Consider the following 11,482-nt stretch of genomic DNA (forward strand, 5'->3'; position numbering starts at 1 on the left):
ATATAAATATTATAATTTAAGAACATAACAAATACTTACGGCATCTATGTTTACAACTCCAACCTCCTTCACGGATTGTAAGATATCGTCCATGTATTTGAGAGTGTAGTATCTGCTATCAACGATACTATAATCTTGTCGAAAGCACTAAGAGAAAATAGATGTTAGTGCCGAAAAAGCTTAAAAACCCATAAAATCGCAACTTAGCACATAATTTCTAGCATATGACTATGATTTTCAATTCTAACCACTTCAACACAATAATATATACCAAATAGTGTTGCGTGCCAAGTTTCGTGCAAAACAAATCAAGTTTAACCTACTTTATGCGCGAAAGTGCCAAAAACACTTAAAAACCTATAAAATCGCAACTGAACACGTAATTTCTAACATATGACTATGATTTTCATTTCTAACCACTTCAACACAATAATATATACCAGATAGTATTGTGTGCCAAGTTTCATGCAAAACAAACCAAGTTTGAGCTATTTATGGGCGAAAGTGCCAAAAATACTTAAAAACCCTTAAAATCGCAGCTTAACACTTAATTTCTAGCATATGACTATGATTTTCAATTCTAACCACTTCAACACAATAATATATACCAAATAGTGTTGTGTGCCAAGTGTCGTGCAAAACAAATCAAGTTTGTGCTACTTTATGCGCGAAAGTCCCAAAAAAGCTTAAAAACCCATAAAATGACAACTTAACACGTAATTTCTAGAATATGACTATGATTTTCTATTATAATCACTTCAACACAATAATAATATATACCAAATAGTGTTGTGTGCCAAGTTTCGTGCAAATTAAACCAAGTTTGAGCTATTTGATGCGCGAAAGTGTCAAAAAAGCTTAAAAACCCATAAAATCGCAACTAAACACGTAATTTCTAGCATATGACTATGATTTTCAATTCTAACCACTTCAACACAATAATAATATATACCAAATAGTGTTGTGTGCCAAGTTTCGTGCAAAAGAAACCAAGATTAAGCTACTTTATGCGCGAAAGTGCCAAAAACACTTAAAAACCCATAAAATCGCAACTTAACACGTAACTTTTAGAATATGACTATGATTTTCAATTCTAAGCACTTCAACACAATAATAATATATACCTAATAGTGTTGTGTGCCAAGTTTCCTGCAAAACAAACCAAGTTTGAGCTACTTGATGCGCAAAAGTGCTAAAAAAGCTTAAAAACCCATAAAATCGCAACTGAACACGTAATTTCTAGAATATGACTAAGATTTTCAATTCTAACCACTTCAAAACAATAATAATATATACCAAATAGTGTTGTGTGCCAAGTTTCGTGCAAAAAAAACCAAGTTTGAGCTACTTTATGCGCGAAAGTGCCAAAAACACTTAAAAACCCATAAAATTGCAACTCAATATGTAATTTCTAGCATATGACTATGATTTTCAATTCTAACCACTTCAACACAATAATATATACCAAATAGTATTGTGTGCCAAGTTTCATGCAAAACAAACCAAGTTTGAGCTACTTTATGGGCGAAAGTGCCAAAAAAACTTAAAAACCTTTAAAATTGCAGCTTAACACGTAATTTCTAGCATATGACTATGATTTTCAATTCTAACCATTTCAACACAATAATATATACCAAATAGTGTTGTGTGCCAAGTTTCGTGCAAAACAAATCAAGTTTGAGCTACTTTATGCGCGAAAGTGCCAAAAATATTTTAAACCCTTAAAATCGCAACTTAACACCTAATTTCTAGCATATGACTATGATTTTCAATTTTAATCACTTCAACACAATAATACATACCAAATAGTGTTGTGTGCCAAGTTTTGTGCAAAACAAACCAAGTTGTGTACCTTTACTGCTGTCCATTTCGTAAATATACGAAATATTTTATGCGTGAATGTGCCAAAAAGGCTTAAAAACTCATAAAATCGAATAGTGTTGTGTATCTTTACTGATGTCCATTTCGGAAATGTGACTCTGGATATAGATCTCATTTCTCCACGCACTTTCTTCATTGTGCTGAAACGCATGGGAAAAGTATAACTATTTATATATCAATGTATGTAATAATATTAATGTAATACTATTTATATATATATAACACTTAATTAAATGAAATTGGCAAAATTTATAAAATTACGTACGCATTAAACAAGGATATGAATTTTGTGTTGCGAGGCGGACTTTTAGCTTTTTGTAATGAGTCGAAGACATGCACAGTGTTCGTTAAAGAACACATGACCAAAAGTATCCAATGCAAACTAAAAATACAAATTTAAAATCAACAAATTAGAGATTATGTGAACTTAAAAATCAAAAGATAAGTTCAATTTCAAAAATAAAACTTACTCTTCCACATATGGAGCCAAAATGAACGTGTGTTTAGATGTAAGGGAATTATTAAAAGCAATCTCAATGTATGCTTTGACGTCATCTAGATCATTTACGCTTTTAGTATCCGAAATCGACTCAGGACAAAACCATCCAATTTTTATTGGAGGTTCGCAAGAATTTAGCTCCTCGTAAGCTGCACTAAACTCACGAATAAGAAAATTTTGCAGTGATTTGGTTATTAAAACAATTAAACAATAATGCCTAATTAGTAAGATAATGAACATCACCTCATGTAGACTTGGATAAGAGCTACATTCAAACTTTCTCCTCTAAAAAATTGCCCAATCTTACTAGGACCAATAATTACAAATGGGCTCTCAACAAAGTAGAATTGTTCCTTCTGCAGGGTTAGAACGATTGGGTCCTCCTCACACATGCGAGATGCACATGTGTGCAGCCATTTGCAATCTTGAGAGAGATCTTTTAGCTCCGCATCAGTCAAAATTAGAGTGATTGCCATCGACTTTGACACAGTCGACACCTTTGATGAGGAACCGATCTCTCTCCTAGAGCCCTTGGGACTCTTTTGCTATTTCAATTTGTACACTTAAATTAGTGTAAGCATGCAATTAAAAAAATAAAAATAAATAAGATACAAATGATTATTACCATGGTAGTGAATCGGACCCAAGCATATGGCCATGTGACGAAACTACCAAGGGTGTTTGATAGTTTCTTAAGGCTCCATTCTGGCATTGGAACCGGCAGTGAGAAATCTTCAAACCCCTTTAGAATAGTTTCCACGGTCATGCTGATATGGCCACTTGTAACAGGCATGGAATACACTCTTTGGCCCTCTTTGGTTGGCTGTGCCACACCATATGCAACCTCAGTTAAGTCGCCATCACTAGCAACAACTAACTGAGACAGTAAAAGAGAACAAGGAGTCGCCTCCTGAAAATTGTGTCGTTTAGTATAATAAGCATCATACTAAAATATTAAAACACGTTGCAATTTGAATTAATAAGTGTTTATATATTTATAAATTATGTACCTTTACCACTGGCTCGGGAGTTGGCTCCGAATTTTGAGCAACGAAGTTCATGGTCTTTGGTGTAGGATTTTGCCCTTCTAGGGTAGTAATGGGCTGGGGTGCTACGGGGGTAATGGGCTCGGGCGTTGGATTGACCGAAGCGTTAGGATCCCCATGTTGACTTTGTTGATCCTCGACAATCAGATCTGCCAAGTCTACAGTGGGTGCTCCCATCTTCTGCAACACGAGTACCACTTTGGCGAGAACGTCCTTCGTAATTTTTGCTTTGAGGGTTGCTACTTCATCAGGTGGCATCGTAATTTCTATAAGATATACATCTATGTCATTGCCAGGTTGTTTAGGACCCAAGATAAGAAGCGAAAGCATAATGTAATTACGCTTCATACACAACCAAGGTGGCAAATTATATATCACTAACAGTACCGGCCAAGTACTATGTTGAGAACTAAGATTGCCGAATGGGTTCATTCCATCCGTAGACAATCCGAGCCTTAAATTACGAACCTCATCCCCAAAAGTCTTATGCAACCTATCAATACTCTTCCACTCCGGAGAATCAGATGGATGTGTGAGCAAGTGACCTTTCTTCACCCTATCTGCATGCCACCTCAATTTAACGCATCTTTCTATTTAGAAAACAAGCGCTTGAATCTAGGTATTATTGGAAGATACCACAATACCTTAGCCGGGGGCCCTTTAGCATCCCGAGCCCCTTTACACTTGTAGCACGATAAGCTACACCTAGGACATTCTTCTAAGTTCTCGTTTTCATTTCGATACAATACACAATCATTCGGACACACATGATTCTTCTGGTACTCTAAGCCGAAAGGACACATGAGCCTTTTGGCATCAAATGTAAACTTTGGAAGTTCATTTCCCTCAGGAAGCATCTCAACTAACGCTTCTAATAACATTGTGAAACTAGTGTCACTCCAATTGAACTTTGACTTAATGTTGAAAATTGAAAACACTGTTGTTAGTTTGGTGAACTTTGTACATCCAGGGTACAAAGGCTTTTGAGAAGCCGCTGTCAACAAGTCAAAAACACGAGGACGTTTTCCTAACTCATCCTCGACTCCCTCCATCATCTCATCAATACGATCCACATCCTCATCGACATTCTCTTCATCTGTCTTATACCCATCAACATGATCTACTACATCCTCATTGACATCAGCCACATTATTGACGTTTTCAACAACACTTTTCTCTTTGTAAACTCCCTCCTCACCATGCCAAACCCAAACATGATATTGAGGCCTAAACCCACGTCGAAGTATGTGCTCCTTAAGGATATGAACACTATCTACCTTTGATAAATTGCCACAAATGACACATGGGCAATAAAAACCAACTCCCCCCGTCCTAACTTGATGTTCAACCGCAATATTACAAAATTCTAATACGCCATTAGTAAATTCTGACGATTCAATGCTTCCATACATTCAAGAACGATCTTTTGTCATCCTAATTAGTGTGATTAATTAATGAAAAACAAAATTAATATACATATATACTTATTTATACCAAACAAATTTAACCTTAAAAATATAAGCACTACATTGTGTTCTAAAATAAAATCACTTAGAATAAGTAACATTGTACACTTCATCTTTCATACTTCATATTCTAATTCTATATAACCAAACATATATTCTATACTTCATACTTCAATATAATCAACATTATAAATAAAAGGGATATTATCAATGGTACCCCTATACTATACCAAAATATCAATGGTACCCCAGTTAATTTCAATGGTACCCTCCAAGTATATGCTAATTACAACCGTGACACTATTAATCATTTTTCCATTAAATGCCCGTTAAATTTTGAATTCAACCTAACCATGGTTAGTTTCTTCTTCTTCCCTTTTCCCTTTCCTCTTCTTGCTCTCCTTCCATGACTGCTTCATCTCAAACCCGACAATAATCAACTCGAATATGCAGAAAAGAGCGAACAAACTTCTTCCCAACAAACAAAAAGGGTAAAAAGGTGTTGGATTTCAAAGATTGGATTTTTCTAGTAATGCCCATTACTGGGTTCATCTCAAAGAACCTCAATACCATATTGTTTACTATTTCAAGTAAGTTGGTGAATTACTCTTTCTATTCATCTTGGTGACTATTTTCAATTCATCTAAGAAAATGGGTTCTTACCAATTGGGTGATTCCACCTTTTATTCTCTCATTGATACTTATGCTAATTCTGGGGATTTTAAGTCATTGGAGAGGGATTTTGATAGAATGAAATGTGAATGTGGAGTTTTTAGAGAAAAGGATTTCATTTTAGTGTTTAAAGTTTATGGTAAAGCATTTTTTGCATGAGAAAGCCATTGACTTGTTTAATCGAATGGATGATGAATTCAATTGTAAACCGAATAATCGTTTAACTCGATTTTGAATGTTATTGTTCAAGTAGGTCAGTTTGAGAAGGCCTTGAACTTTTATGAAAGTGTTGTTGAATGTTGGAATATGATGCGTAATGTTCTTACTTTCAATTTGATGAACTGAATTTCGTTGTCGAGCAACAAATTGAGTGGAGTTATACCATCTTGGATTGGTAAATTGAGTAACCTTGCCATTCTCAAGCTCTCAAAGAACTCATTTTATGGTGAAATCCCACCTGAGATGAAGCAGCCATGGAAGGAGAGCAGGAAGAGGAAAGGGAAAAGGGAAGAAGAAGAAACTAACCATGGTTAGGTTAAATTCAAAATTTAACGAGCATTTAACAGAAAAATGATTAATAGTGTCACGGTTGTAATTAGCATATACTTGGGGGTACCATTGAAATTAACTAGGGTACCATTGATATTAACTGGGGTACCATTGATATTTTGCTATAGTACAGGGGTACCATTGATAATATCCTTACATAAAATCATATTCAAAATATAAATAATAAAATAAAATCATTTAACCCTAAAATATGTATATTCTAATTCTAAAAATTAAAAACATATATACAACAACAAACCAAATTTTTAACAAAATACACATAAATCAAAATAATTAACAAATTAATAACATAACTTTGAAAAATATCAAACTCATTTTACAAAAAATAAATAATAATATCAAACTCCCAAAAACCCTAAAAATATGAAAAACAATAAAAATTAGCATCACTAGAAATTACCTTGTGTGTGTAGATGAAGAACAATCACAATGTCACCTACAATGAAATAAGAAAAACAAAATTACTACACATAACCATTTTTTTTCCAAACATAAGTAAAAATAAACATAAAAAAACACCGTTAATTTGTGAAAATTACCTTGAAGAGAGAACATTCGTGGGTATATGAAGAAAAATTCGTGGGTTTTGAAAGCTTAAATAAGAAATTCGTGAGTTTATGAAGAACAGAGTATATGAGGTAGCAAATTCGTGGCCTATAAATGTCGTGCTTATGTCGTAAGTTTATGAGCAAATGAAGAAGAGAGCAAATGAAGAAAGCTTATGTCGTGGGTTTATGAGGAAGAAGAAGCAGGAAAAAGCAAATGCCGTAACAGTAGAGTTTAAGCAAAATGATGAAGAACACAGTAGAGTCGTAACAGTCGTGGGGTTTGGAGAACTTGACTAGATTGAAGACAAGAACACAGTAGAGTCGTGGGTTTTTGAAGAACTTGAACAGATTTTCGTGGGTTTTTGAAGAAATTTTTAAAGAACTTGAAGAAATTGAAGAACTTGAAGAACAAGAGAGTCGTGGGTTTAAGGAGAATACAACAGTATATGAGGGTTTTGAGCAAAATAAACGTTGAAACGCGAGTTTTAAATTTTTCAGAAGTAAAATGATACAGGCTATTTGCTTCGGGCTGCAAAAAACCGCAGCATTTGTGTGCTTATATGCTTCGAGCTAAGGAAAACCGCAACATTTGTGTGCTTATATGCTGTGGGCTGCAGAAAACCGCAGCGTTTGTAGAATATTATTTTTTCCATTTTTTTTTTGCTATTTGTTGTTGCGTCTAAAGAAAACTACAGTAAATGACACGCAGCAGACACGTTTTTTCCACTAGTGAACACATAACTCCGACCACTTAACCTAAAATTTTGACCACAAAAATGGTTGGAATACTGTGTTTTCGCTTGAACATGCAAACTTTAATAATTAGCAAAAAATAAACATTAAGTATATCAGCTTCATGAACTGCACCTTTAGATATGTTCCAAATGGATAGTATATAAACAAGTAGATGATTAAAGAGGAAAGGATAATAGTACCTTTTGTTGTTGTTACATGGTAGACACCTATGTAATTGTGAATATGTATGTAGGAAAATTAAACATTTTAAAGCATGGTAAAGTAGGTGATGTTATGCCTACAGTAATTGGGTATTGTTTATGACTAATTCAACAATGGTGTTGGTGTCAAGTGAGCTATGATATCTGGCAAGGTAAAGTATGTGAAGTGGCATTGTGGGGTAAACTAAGTTACGTTATATCTACAGTAATTGGGTATTGTTCATGAGCAATTCAGCAATGTTGTTGGTGTCAAGTGAGCAATGACATGTGGTAAGGTAAAGTATGTGAACTGGCATTGTGGGGTAAAGTAGGTTATGTTATATCTACAGTAATGGGTATTTTTCATCAGCAATTCAACATGTGTTGGTGTCAAGTGAGCTATGACATGTGGCAAAGTAAAGTATGTGAAGTGGCAATGTGGGGTAAAATAGATTATGTTAAATCTATGATAATTGGGTACCATTCATGAGCAATTCAACAATAGTGTTGGTTTCACATGAGTTATGACATGTGGCAAAGTAAAGTATATGAAGTGACATTGTTGGATAAAGTAGGTTATGTTATATGTACTGTAAATGGGTACTATTCATGAGCAATTCGGCAATGGTTTTGTTGTCAAGTGAGTTATGACATGTGGCAAAAAAAAATTATGTGATGTGGCATACAAATATTAAAACTGTAGCAATTCAGAAATTCAGTAATTTAATGCAATGAATTTTATTCATATACGGTCACAAATAGCACATGATCATCAAAGGTATCCTTCATCAAGTTCACCAATAATATAGTCAAATAAAATGGGGTTTTCCTACAATTGTAGCATAAAACAAATGAGTGAGAGTGTAAATTCGATAAACAGAAAAGAGCTAATGGTATGAATTTGTAGTGAAGAAGAAACCCTGGGCAGGTATTGAATGCTTAGCAGTAATTGCAAAATATAAAATTGTTATGTTTTGTCTCTACTTCTCTATCCGTAAGTTGTGGCAAACATAAGTAAACAACGAGGAATTAAAAAATATATATAGCTCAAATATATAGTAACTGAAGGTGAAATATGAATTTAAAATAAAATGGATTACCATAATACTGCGCGCATCAAAAATTTACCATGTTACTTGATATAAGAACAAAAATATGTCTTGAAAAAAGTCCATAACAGCAAACCCAAGCAAAACACCAAATACTATCATAAGTAACCAATAGTAATAGGTTGTTAAATAATTCAGCACCAACTCATGTGGACTCAGACCAACAGGACAAAGGGTGTTTAAGAACTCAGTTGTGTAAATGTTACAATAATCATCAATAATGGTATCAAAGCTCATGTAAACATAAAAATCTCTCAAAAATATATGTGTTAGTTTTGTGTTTATCAAATCTACACCTTCACTTCTAGGTGTGAGAAAAGCTCAAACTTTAAAAAACATATCTTCTAATGATTGATTTGAAATTTGAGGGTATAACATCTATAGAAGTTTTTTAAGAGTACCATCCAATTCTCCAACATGTAAGCTTATTGGGTCTGAAATGGTAATCAAAGAATTTTCTTCAACTTGTAGTTTATGATTTCTCAAGGATAGTGTAACACCCTGTAATTTATCGGGTTTAAAAATAAATAAAATATAATAAAATAAAATATAACAAAATAAAATAAATAAGTGATATTAAATTATATTATTTTACATAGTTAATTATAAGTAACAAAGTAGGTTAATTTTAACGGTAACGAGTTTTATCGCATGACGTTTTGTTTCGATTGTGATAATAACACAATAATTACTCAATTAATTAAATAATTAATTAATTAAAAAAAATATGTGGGGAGTTGGAAGGGGCTGCCGGTCTTGGGGAGTATGGGAGGAGTTTTTGTAACTCCTCTCATAATGATGTATTAGGCTTTTAAGATGGGTCCTTAATTTCTTCATTAATCCTCAAGGCATTTCAAGCATCTTTAATCACCATTTTAAACATCCCTTGAACATAAAAAAAATTCAGAAAAATTTCTCCTCGCCTCAAAGAAAAAAAAATTCTTTTGGTTTGTTCAATTCAATCTTTTGTTCAAGGGGTAAGTTTATTTAAATTGTTATTATAAATCTTATTCATAAGATTTCTAAGGTGAAATATATTTTATGTATGATAATATCCTATGATTTTTAGGAGGATTGAATACACATTCTTTTATATGTAATTTTCTCTACTAATCCTATTTCTATTATATAAAATTTTCCTTGATTTGCATTCTTTAACAAAGTTTAAATTTGTTATAAGAATAAAGTCTATTCAAAGGTTAAAAATGGATTTATTTTATGATTTATATTTCTCTAGCAAGATTTTAGTTTGTTAGAAGAAATTTTAAGTGTATGGATTAAGTAATGTAGGTATCCATGAGTTTATAAATCCTTTAACAAAATTTGATTTGTTTAAAGGATTGTCCTTATATATATGTTTTGATTCAAAAATGATGATATATGATTCTCTACAAAATTTTAATTTGATAAGAGAATCAAGTATTTAATTTAATTATCATGGTTTATGAAACTTTAATTGCTCTTGAAGGATCTTGTGGATGAGTATGTCTTAAGTTGCTAGTTTTATGTTTTTGATGATGGTTTAGATTGTTGATGGAATTTTATGTATTGTTAGATGTGTGGAAATATCAAGTGGTTGTGTGATAGGAGATTTGATTTGATTTGTTTTATTTTAGTAAAATGTAAATTCGGTTTTGGTTAGGTGTATTTTGGTATGGAGATTTAAAAAGGATTAAATAATTTAAATAGGAAAAAAAAAATATATAAAATAAAAATAATTAAAGTAGAAGGAATTTATGGACAGCAGCTGCTGCCTCGGTAGTGGCGTCCCGATCCTAGTGTTGGGTGTGTTTCGTTGTTGTTTTATTTAACCGATGCGTTTTAAAACTCGTTAAAACGCTTAAAATAATTAAAAATAGTAATCGGATGCTAGAAATTATGAAATTTGGTACCCAAGGTAATTGATGCGTTCCGGAAGCAGCGGTGAAGTCGGATTTTTAATTTGAATTTTCTAAACTGTCCGAAATGGCCATAAAAGTTTCTGGTCAGAATGTAAAATTTGGAGCTATTGGGAGTTGGATGAAATCATTTGAAATTAGCAAGTCTTAGTGATATCTCAATGGTATTGAGTGGATTAAATTTTTAAACACGGTCTAATACATGATCGTTTTGTGTGTGTGTTATTTAGGACCTCGTTTCATAAGAGGGCGAAATTCTAATTGTGCTTGAACAACGTGTGTTTGCAGCGTTCAAAGGTACACGCTTTGACCATACTGTTTATATGGTTGTGCAAGTAATGTTGTTTTATTCCTAATCGAGGCATTGTAATCACATAAGGATTAGACACCTCAAATAATATGAAATAATTATGTGGAAATTGAGAATTTATGGTTATGTTACCCAAAAGGGTTAACAAATGAATTGGAATATTATCAATTATTTTTTTCCCATGGCAGTTGTGGATCATTACGGTCACCATGGGGGTATGCATACTTTAGCCTTTGGCGACCCGAACAGGACGGGCAACGTCTTAGGTAGGTGGTTGCCTTGGGATTAGCTCTCCTAAGTGTATTCCACCAAAACAAATTTGAAATTATACTTGTGCGACCCGAACAGGACGGGCAACGTTACAAGATTAGAAATATTGAATAAAGAATATGTATTAGAGCCTTTGCATGCTAGGGTAAACACAATGCTTGTATTCAACCTGTTTAATATATGTATGAAGTCTCTGACGTGTATTGGTTGTTCTTTGGAACCTGCTACGTGTTATCATACGACGTGCAGCGCAGCAGGTTGACTGCAGGAGGGGGCTG

Source organism: Amaranthus tricolor, chromosome 1 (assembly GCF_026212465.1).
Source record: "Amaranthus tricolor cultivar Red isolate AtriRed21 chromosome 1, ASM2621246v1, whole genome shotgun sequence".
NCBI lineage: Eukaryota > Viridiplantae > Streptophyta > Magnoliopsida > Caryophyllales > Amaranthaceae > Amaranthus > Amaranthus tricolor.